An 11040-nucleotide genomic window follows, 5' to 3' on the forward strand; every position below is an offset into this window, starting at 1 on the left:
GTCCACTGCTGTCTTTGTGGTCACCAGTTGCTCCTTATTTGGAGAACGAAGACATAGGTAGTAGAGCCTTTGAAGATCCCAGAAGTGCTCCATGGCGTGTATGTAAGAGCTAAGAATGGGTTGCATCTCTCCAGCAAAGCTAACTTAAATCACCCTGTCCTGCAGAGTGCTGAGAGCAGCCAGGCTGGCTTGTTGAGGCTGTGGGCAGTGATCAGAAGCGACCTGCACTGTATCAGACTGAGCATCCCAAGAGTGTTCTATGTCAATCAGCGCGTTGCAAAACCAGAGGAGGGAGCTTTCTACAGGAAGGTGGGGGTCATGTTTTTGACCCTGCTGCTTCTACAAGGGAAAACAGCTGGTTGAATTCATGTAAGTTGCTCTAGCCACTGCGGGCAGATACTACAGGCAGTTTGCCTCACAAGACCTCCCTGTCCAGCCCTGCTAATGCGCCTTAATGCAGTCCCTTTTGCCAGCTGCTAATCTCAGCCTGACCAGAAAGCAGGTTGACAGTTACTGCAATGTGGACAAAGCATAAATCCTGCTAACTGCCTTAGGAATGACCAGCACCGGCAGCTAGATTGCTTCCTGAGTCAGCATGTTTCTGGAAACATAAGGCTGGCTCAAACTACAACTCCTTGCTGCCCTTTAAGATTCCCCTGCTGTTGGGAGGAGCACGGCCTGAAGCAAGGTGCCCTGCTGAGTGTGTCTGTTTTCCTGGCAGGTGAACTGGATCTTGCCCTGCTCAAACTTGGTTTACAATCTCTACGACTACTCAGTCCCTGAAGACATGTACCAAGAGCACATCAATGAAATCAATGCAGACCTGTCTGCTCCAGACGCTGAGGGAGTGTATGAGACTCAGGTAACCCTTCCAGGTGCTCGTTTTCCTTCCTCATCCTTTAAGGAGTGCTGAGTGGTAGCTGACTGGTCTGTGTACCAATGGCACAGGTAGAGGCATGGGAGCTCAAAATGAAACAAGTTAGTAAGACGCTAAAACGAAAGACCCTCTCGAGTAGCTTTCTCAGAAATGTGCCCAGTTTTATATGAGCAAAGATACTTGTTTGGTTTCCAACCCCTTAGGGGAAAGAGGTTTAGATTTATTTGAAATTAGGAGACTCTGGGAAAAGATGGCACTTGAATGGAAAGAGTGAGTTTCCTCTAAACCAAACCAGAACCGTCTTGCTAGCAGTTGAACTGCAAAGGTATGGGAGTTCTTTCGAGTAAAGATGAGGAAAACCCCAGCATGTGGCATGTACATAGGCCAGGGTGCAGTGATAAAACCTCTGTATTCCAGAAAGAAGGATAGGATACCACTTTTTAAAGTTCAGAAAGAGCAAAGAAGAACCTAAACTGTATTCAGTAGTAGACATACGAAAGCAGTGAGACCAAGATTAAATGTACTAGTGCTTCTAATGCTGTAAGTCTGAAATGAAGATGGGCAGCTGGGATGCCTGCTTTTAATGAAGATATTGATTCGTTAAGCAGTTCAAAACTTGGTGGCTTGAGAATTATCTGAGTGTCCCTGTCACGACAGGTGCCGTTACTATTCTGAGCCCTGATCCAGCTGGGTTGCGTGTGCATGGTCAGCAGGCAGCTTGTCAGACACCTCACAGGGCGAGAGGCTGACACTTTTGACACTGAACACCTGGAAATGCGCTCTCTGGCTCAGTTTACTTAGCTGGAGCCAGGTAAGGCACCCTAGGAGAAGGCTTGTCTGTGTACCCAGGACCAAATAGCTTGAAGATACTATTGATGCTGCATGTTTGCTCTGTGTCTCTAGGAAGTATTCGCCACATCTACCTCTACCAGAGCTCCCAGGGCAACAAAGCTCTCTTTGGTCTTTTCATCCCCTCTCAGCGCAAAGCTGCAGTGTTCGTGCTGGACACGGTAAGAGTAGGGCTTAAAGGCTTGGGAGGGAACGCAAGGGGATCAGGCAGCGGTTTGGAGCTGAGCGGTTTCTTTGCACAGACACAGATGTCTACTGCTGTGCAGCAGGGATTCTCGTATTTTGAAGTGTACCAAGCAGGTCTGTTCCTCAACTGTCACGTGAAGCATTGTGATGTGTAGAGGAAAGAGCTTCCTTGAAATTTGCAGCCTGGAGCCTGTCTCTTTTGAACCCTGTTCCCTCTGATCACGTTTGCATTTCGTACAGGTACGCAGCAACCAGATGCCAAACCTCACCAACATGTACTGTGCTGTGCAGTGCTGTGCTGGAAAAAGTGGACGAAGAACTACTGCTTCCAGACAAGCACACCTTTGAAGTGCGTGCTGAGACCGACCTCAAGACAGTCTACAGAGCCATTCAGCGGCTCCTGCAGGGCTGCAAGGTATGAGCTGAGGGCATGAGGAAGGTCCCCACTGAGACCTTGTCAGCGCAGGTACCTGGGAGGAGGAAAACATTGCATGGAAGGCATTGGTCCAGCAGTTCAAGCAGCCTCTAAGCATAGCTCTCTGCACACAGCTAGTGCTCCAAAGTTGAAGGGTAAAAATGGATGTTGCCTGCGGGCTCTGGCTTGCCTGGGGTGAGCTTACATAGCGCAATGCAAGCAGTGAGGCTAGATCATACCCCCAAACCCCAGCTCTCAGTTGTGGAGCTGGTTATTCAGTGGGAGGTGCTTCAAGAGACTCTGAGTACACTGTCTCTACTGTGTGGAGGACCAGGGACCACTACAGGAATGGGGCATGTGAGCACTCATTCACACAGCTGGTTTCCTGCTGAGCAGAGGTGCCGGCTGAAGGGATGTAGCAGGGCATGTCCTCTCCTCCTTTGTGTAGGATGAGCGCCGGGGCCCCACACTTCTTGCTGTGCAGTCTAACTGGGACCTGAAACGACTGGCAAGTGGGATTCCCATCATCGAGGAGTTTCCTTTGGTCCCTGTCCGAGTAACAGATGCCGTCAGCTATTCAGTCCTGGACTGGCAGCGCCGTGCAGCCTGCCGCGTGATCCGCCACTGCCTCAACTTGGACACATGCCTATCCCAGGCTTTTGAGGAGGGCAGGTGCCTGAGGTGGCCACATTCCCCTAGAGAGGTTACTTTGTTCGTGCTTGGGTGGGAAAGGGAGATTGCGGGAGCCTGAGGCCAAGATGAGGCCAGATGCTTTCACCCTCTGTGCTTTTGCCCTTGTTGGGACAAGCAAATATGATGCTGGCACAGTTCTTCTGTTGATGTGTTTACGCCGATGACTGTACCTCTTTCCTTTCCTCAGATATTACCACATCCCCATTGGGAATCTCCCTGATGACATGTCTACCTTTTGGTTCTGACCTGTTTTTCTCCCGCCACGTCCGTCGCCACAACCATTTGCTGTGGCTCTCACCCACGGCCCGCCCAGAGCTGGGGGGTAAAGAGGCTGATGATAACCGTTTAGTTATGGAGTTTGACAAGAGAGCCTCAGTGGAGATAAGCAACCCTGGCTGCTACTCCACAGGTAGGATAGCACTGAGTGGGAGCAGAGCTAAGTGCTCTTCCATGAGCTCAGGAGAAGAATGGCTGCAGTGGCAGAAGAGTATCTGAGCAGTTCTGCAGTTGCTGACAGCTTCAGAAGTTGAGCAATGATGATCTGGACAGGATATATGCAATTGGCATCTCCTGGGGATAGAAGGTCCTGTATGCAATAGAAGAAAATGCAGGTAGGCATTTAAATACAGATTATTTCCTAGTTTGTGGCCTCTCATAGCAGCATTCAGAAGATCACTTCTGGTGGTCGCTAGGATGAATCTTTCTGTGATGCAAAACAAGCTGACTGATAGTTCTTCTGAGCACGTCTGCTGCAGTTTCCAGAAAAAGCTGGTGGCCCCTGGAGCGGAAGTAGATCCAAGTTTTGTTGGAAGGTGCTATGCTGTTTAGCTGTGCAGTGAATGGGGCCATCCATACATAGCATCACAGCCAGAGAGGGGAGAGGTCTGGCCATGTGCCAAAAGTGTCCTTTAAAGCCTGTAATACAAGGTGTGTGGCAGTCTGGAGAGCAGCACGGTTTCCCATGCTGCTGCAGTACCATATAGGCTTTCACCATTTCCTGATATGAATATCTTGATGTTGCACTCGGTAGATGCAGCAAGACCTGTAAAGAGCTCTTACAACTTGTGGAAAGTCCTGGCAAGTGGGTGCATTCATCATACCTGGAGAGGGGATTGTGTCCTTGCTGGTTCTCTGCCCTGCTTGCCCGTTGACAGGTTGTGTTTGTTCACAGTGTGTCTGGAGCCGGATATTCAGAGCTTGGCTGTAAACACAGTGTTACAGTCCCATCACATCAATGACATGGAAGAAGGTTCCAGCGTGAGTATCAGTTTTGATGTGATCCAGCAGGCGTCTCTAGAATACTATGATGTGTAGGCTCCTAAGACAGGCATCTTGACACAAGAGGCAGTTGAAGCGTGGGTATGATTCCTCTGCAGCCCTTAGTTCTGCTAATGACTGCTCTGCAGCCTTTTGTACTGAGTCCATTTGCTGAAGCATGGTTGGATGTGAGAAGTGAACTGCTCTCTTGCTAACATCGCCTGCTCCTCATTGCCTCCCATGGAGAAGGTTATTAGCTAGGGAAGATGCCAACATTGTGTGTGACTGCAGTCTCTTGCCTCCAGCATCCACTCAAAGGAGATCTTTCACTCTCTGACTATTTCCTTCTGCCACTGCTGGGAATTCCTGCTCTGGATGGATCCAGCAAATTACGAAGGTATCAAGGGAAGAGTGCGTTCTAGCGTCCACTCTGGGGAGGTAAGAGATGGGAAGTGCTCAGTCCTGCAGAGACAGGGGTGCAGTGGGTTGAGTTGAGCAGGGAGCTATTGGTTTGGATATAGGGAACTGCTACGACATCACCAACCGAAAGCCTGGGCATGGCTTGTGCTCCATTCCAGCAGGACTCTAGCAAGAGTCAAGTATTGGATGAGGACAGTGAGGAAGAGGAGGACAAGGAAGAAGAGGAGGAGGATGGAGAAGCAAATGTGGAGGACTTGCTAGAGAATAGTTGGAACATCGTGCAGTTTCTCCCCCAGGCTGCCTCCTGTCAGAACTGCTTCCTCAGGATTGTGTTGGGTGAGTGCAGTCTGCTGCTCGCCTGGTCCTACTTTGAATGTTACCTCTGGTGATTAGAGCTATCCCCACCCTGCTGCTGCCCAAGCCATATGCACAGCATTCCCCACAGCTTCTTGAAGCTCTCTGTGCTACTGAGAAGGTTCTGATGTTGATCCAAAGAACCCCTTACAGTCAAAGATTGCACTGTGCTGGATGTGATACAGAAGGAACCACCTCCATGTCTGTAAATATCATTGTTTGGGTGGTTTCAGCACCAGTGTGAACTCTCTCAGAGAGGGGAAGAAGGTCACTAGTTCCTGATTAGTCATTGGTGCCCCAGGAGAGTCGACAAGCACAGTCGCGCTTGTGCCACTCTCCCATCGTGGACTGCATCTGGAGCTTTTCTTATGTGTCTCTGCAGCCTACATTGTGGCTGTGTACCACAGCATGAAGGAGGAGCGAGGAGCTGCAGCACAATGCCCCTGGGAGCGCTCCCATCAAGAGGAGGGCCACGAGCCAGGTGTCCCAGGAGGCATTGGGAGAGACGGGAGCCATGCCTGGTGAGTACGGTTAGCCACAGTTAGCCATGGGAGAGCTGTGTGCAGCACTGCTGGGCCAGTCCTGCAGCAGGAAGAGAGCTGCCCACCTTGCTGTCCCCATATGCTTCCATATGGCTCAAGAGCTCTCTCTGCTCCTCCTCTCCAGGCATGATCACTTTCTCACAGGATTATGTGACCAACGAGCTCACGCAGAGCTTCTTCACCGTCACTCAGAAGATCCAGAAGAAGATGGCTGGTTCCCATAATGCCACTGAGCCCTCAGACATGTTCTCAGTGCTACCTGGCTCCTACTTGCCACTCAACAACCCAGCTCTAGAGTTCATCAAATACATCTACAAGGTTAGTGGGGTGGGCTGTGCTTTCTTCTTTTTTTTTTCTTCTTTTTTTTTTTTTTTTTAAGAATCTGTTGCAATTCTACAATCAGTTTGTTTTGCCCAGCTAGCACTCGCATCAGAGTGAGTCCCCGTGAGGACCGTCTTCTCTGCTGGTGGCCTTACCTAACACTGTCTCCTGTAGGTGTTGTCCCTGGATGCCAGTATAACTAACCAAGTAAACAAACTGCGCCGGGACCTGCTGCGCCTCATTGAGGTGGGTGAGTTCTCAGAAGAAGCCCAGTTTCGGGACCCTTGCTGCTCCTACATGCTCCCTGAAGTCATCTGCAGGAAGTGCAATTTTTGCAGGGACTTGGACCTGTGCAAGGACCCTGCCCTCTTGCAGGTACAGCCTTCCTTTCCCAGGAAATCCCCTTTGCCCTGGCTGCATGCATGAAGTCCCTCTTGGGGACACCAGAGGCCCTAGCATGGTTGTGCTCTCGGCCTGTCATTCACTCACATGTTGTCCATCTTTCTCTCTCTCTCAGTCCTTTTGCTTTGAAGGTGTGCTTGGTTCCATGACAGCGATAAACCTCCCTTCAAGGTTATTTTCTGCTCATCCCCTTTCCTAGCTGCCTGTGACAGTTTGAGGTGTGCTGGTGCTTTGGCTGATGCTTTATCCCCTCCCGAAATTGGTTATGGCTTCCTGGCACTCGGGGCTCTCTGAATGCTCTTGTTAGGCTGCGAGGGCTGAGGCTGCACCGTGCTTTCTCTTGGGAAGAGTCACACTGGTGTTCATCTCCCTTCTCTCTGCCCCTCGGATGGGTCAGTGCTGCCCAGTTGGGTATGCTCCAACTGCCAGGCCCAGTATGACTCGGATTCCAATGAAATGGCACTGGTGGAAGCGCTGCAGAAGAAGCTAATGGCCTACCTGCTGCAGGACTTGATGAGTGCTGGGCGGCCGTGCTGCGGGAGCCTGCCCTTGATGTGGCAGGCTGCAGCAGGAGGGCTGAAGCTGCTCTCTGCTCCTTGAAACCGAGCAGCCCAACCTTACTTCTCTGACTGATGTGATGCAGTGGAGATATGATGAGGAGAGTTTGGCTCGAGCGCTCTCCACTTCTTCTCAGCACATAGCTGCAGCCTTTTGCTGGCTGGCTGAGGCTTGACCCATTGACCTGATGTCAGTGGTGTCTCCCCAGAGAGCCCTGTCAAAGGACTGAGCTGCTCAGCCTTGTCTGCTATCCCAGCTAAAACTCCTTTGCCTCTAGGTGTGCAAGAAGTGTCATGGTGTGAAGGAGACACCTATGCCTGTGTACTGCGGTTGTGCTGGAGATTTTGCCCTCACCATTTCTTCCCAGGTATGTGTGCATCCTGCCACCAGATCCAGCCTCCTGCCAGCAGCTCCTCTGTAATAGCCAGTGAAAAACCCAGTGATAACTTGTCCCTTTCAGCCCATCTGGCACAAGTTCATCTCTCTGTGCTTTCTGGCTGTTTATTCGTTGCTTTGTGCTCAACCCAGGCAGTCCTGCCTGACCAGCTTGCAGAACTTCTCCTGGCCTGGCCTTCTCCCCCCTGTCCCCTCCAGCTTCCATCTTCCCTGGCTCATGCATGAGGTGTGCTGGGCAGCCCTCCCTCACTGGTATCTTCCCCCTCAGATCTTCATGGAGCACATCAACATCTTCCAGAGCATTGCTTGGCACTAGAGCGTGGCCTGTCTGCTGGAAACTATTGAGTGGCTGCTCCGTACAAACCACCAGCTCCAGCAGTGATGTGATGAACTTGTCCTGCTGTCTTTTTTTGTTGCTGTGTCAGCTCTGGGTACTTGCTCTCACCTCTGCTGAAGAGCATTTGTGCTCTGTGATAGATCTCGGAGAAGCCACATATCCATCTTGCACTGTGTGGGGGCGCTAAGCGGTGTTGGGGCAGTCCTGGTCACAGCCTGGTGCTGTGCTGGGGGAATTAAGAAGGTGCCTAGGGCTGGAACTGCTCTCTATGGGGGAGGGGGGACTGCATTTGCCAGAGCCCTGCAGAAGCCCAGTTTGGGATGGGAGTTTGTGCTGTAGGCAGCACCCTGTGTGCATGAATCTCTGTGGTTTTAATGTGGAGTTTTAGACAATTAAATGTGTCACAGACAATGCATCTGGTTCTTTGGGTAGAGGAGCACGTGCTATGGCCCACACACAGCAGGGAGCTGTAGGCACCCTGGAAACGAGCATTCTCTGAGCCATGGGGCAGGATTCCTAGAGGGAGGAGAAAGCCAGACTCTTCTTGTTGGGCTGGAAGGGGAGCAAGGGAGCTGTCCCCCTTGGGTGCTAAAGCTTCAAGTTGACAGCAGTGAGTCATAGGGTGGGGGGGCTGCTCACTGAAATCCCAGCACAGGTGTGATGAAACCCAGGAGGCCAGTGCTTAGCTGAAGCCTGGCCTCCTGGTCCTTTCCATCTACTCCTGCTTGCAGAAGCCTGAAAAAGCATGAGGGGAGCCAAGATTACTAGATTCCAGTTAATTTTCTGGGCATTTTGAAACACTGTGTGTTCAGCTACTTCTGACACTTCCTTTTATATATATATATGTGTGTGTGTGTGTATATATATATATATATAAATTTGTATTCAATGCCCTCCACACATACCTGTATTGAAAATATTTTTCTGAGCTTTGTTTTTTCACTTCTATAGTATACCTGTTTCTATTAGCATTGGGTTATGGGGCAAGTGGTCCTGTCCTTCGCTATGCCCTCCCTCCATCTAGTACTGCTGAAAGGGGGGTTGAGGGGGCTGTACCTATGTGTTTGTTTTCTTGATATTAGAGTTGGAGGAAATGAGCTGGCCTGGACGGGCAGAGAAACCTGGCCCTAATGCAATCACTGCGTTGTGCAATTGAGTTAAGGTTTGGTCCAGCGGAGCCTCCAGTGGCTTCAACCTGCGCCAGGCAGCTCCTCTCAGCCCTGCATCATTGCTCCTGCTCTCCTCAGGGCAATGAGCTGCTGGAGGTGGGGGCAGGCACTTGCCTTCATCCTGCTGCTCTACAGTGAGAGGCTGGCTCCTTCCCCCAAGCCCTTCCCATAGGTTTGCCTGCTCAGAGTTGCTCTTTGGTCCTAGAGAAGCCAGGTCCTCTTCTTGGAATGAGGACAAGGTAGACTCCTCTTGCAATGGTATTACCTTGTTCCTGAGAACAATTGCACCCCAAGTCAAAGGGGGAAGATGCTCCCCAGCCCAGCAAGGGGAGCAAGAGGAGGTTTTGGTGCACCAGAAGTCCCCTGCCTGTACCCCTGGCATGTCCTCCATCTGCATCCCCACCCTCCAGCCTGTGGGAGAGCCTTCAAGACATGGCTTGGGGTCTTCCCTTGCCCGGTGTGACAAGACCCCTTTCCCCCAAACTTCTGCCTGGGCTGAGCTATGCTGGGGGAGGATGTGCTGAGCTGAGCTGCTGTAACCTGAGAGCCAGAAAATAATCAGGTTATGCCTGGGTGAGTTACTGCCAGGTACCTGCTGTGAATTGCTTTTGGGCATAGGCTCAGAGAGCTGCAGCCTCAGGGCAGGGTTGGTGTTGGCAGAGGTCCATGCACCAGGCTGGCAGGGGTTGGGGGGGACTTGTCCTCCTCCCCTACTGCTGCAGTGCAGGGCAAGCAGGTGCTTGTACTCATGTTCCCTACCACCCGGGCTCCGGGGCAAGAGCATCCGTGCCCTGGCACTGCAGCAGGGTGCAGCTTTTAGGGTGGAGGGTAGAACGATGCACATGTCCATCTCTCACCCCGCTAGCCATGACGCTGCACTGTCACCCTCCCCCTCCCCCCAGCACATGCTGCAGCAATCAGGCCCCAGGCAGCAAGGCTGGGTGGTTGCAGTTTATTGGGTACTGGCTGCTTGGCTAGTGCAGGACTTGCTCTAGTCCTCAGTACGGCTCCAGGGCCACCACCACTGCTGCAGCTCCATCTGTGGCAGCTTTGCAGGGGCACAGGGGATGAGCAGGGCAGGCCTACTCGAGATGTGCCCACCCCTGCCCCCAGCACCCTGGGTGCCCGCAGCCAGGAGCTGCTCCAGGATGGGGCTGCCAGCGCTCCAAGCCAGCCAGAAAATGGTAATGCCCATTCCCGGTGTGCTGAAGCAGAGCCAGTAGTCAGGCACTGCCTTCTGCTCCAGAGCAAAAGCTCCTGAAAGCCCCCACAGGAGCCAGCCAGGGCACCACGGGTCTGCCCTGCCACTGGGGCTTTTCTTGACCCCCAGCCTCTCACAGCAGCTGGCAGCCATGGGGCAGGACCTGCCTGGAGCTGCTTGAAGCATGGCTGAGGGAAGGGAGGGGGCCGTGGCTCTTGGTGGCCAGCAGCAGCAGCCGGCAAGGTGCCCGGTGCATCCTGGCCAGGCACAGGGATCATCGCGTGGGAAAAGCAGGTAGCTCAGAGTCGAGCAGGGCCCGGACGGAGGAAGTGTTATTGCTGCCTGGCACAGTGGCTCCTTCCAGCTGTGGTTGTACGTGGTGGGGGAGGGACAAGCGGTCGGTCCCTGCGGGACAGACTCTCTGGAGGCTGGAGAGCCCTGAGGTGCTGTATGTCGTGGAGCAGCCTCTGAGGCACCTTCAGCCTGCCGCGGGGGTGAGAGATGGCTGGAGGGGCCAGATGCCCTGGCAGCCCCAGCCACATGCTGCTGCCCACCCTGCAGCCGTGCCCAGGCACCCTGCCCTGCCTTGCTGGCAGTGTGGCCACTGCTCTGTCCCAGAGGACCAAACCTCCAGGGCCAGGATCTAGGGTGGTGCCTGCTCAAATTTCCTGCTGCTGTACACCTGGTCCTTGTTCATGCAGCTCAGCAGGATCCAGTCCCAGAGGAAGGAGCCCTGGAAGGTGAGAGAGGGAGGTCAGTGCTGGGAGTGCGCAGCTGGGCCGAGCCCCCGGCACCAATACTCACCATTCCCAGCGAGGTCAGAGCCACGGCCAGGTTGATGACAGTGGGGATCAGGCTAAACTTCCCTGCCTGGCAGAAAGGATGGGATCAGCAATCGCTGCCCAGCCCAGGTTGCCTCCTGCCTGGGCCTGCATTCACTCTGGGTTGGGCACAAGGAATGAGACTGAGCAGAGACCTCCCTCTGCCCAAGCCACAGTGTGGACAACCTACCCAAGCAGCAGCGCACACTATGAGGTCTTGCATTTCCTTCCAGCACACTTTG

General features: G+C 52.9%; 1 pseudogene; it reads left to right on the forward strand.

The window, feature by feature from the left end:
• Nucleotides 1-4588: 4588 nt before the first annotated feature.
• LOC134148655 (DNA polymerase epsilon catalytic subunit A-like) lies at nucleotides 4589-8018 on the forward strand (annotated as a pseudogene).
• The last annotated feature ends 3022 nt before the right edge of the window (nucleotides 8019-11040 follow it).

This window comes from Rhea pennata, chromosome 18, assembly GCF_028389875.1.
Source record: "Rhea pennata isolate bPtePen1 chromosome 18, bPtePen1.pri, whole genome shotgun sequence".
In the NCBI taxonomy this organism is placed as follows: Eukaryota; Metazoa; Chordata; class Aves; order Rheiformes; family Rheidae; genus Rhea; species Rhea pennata.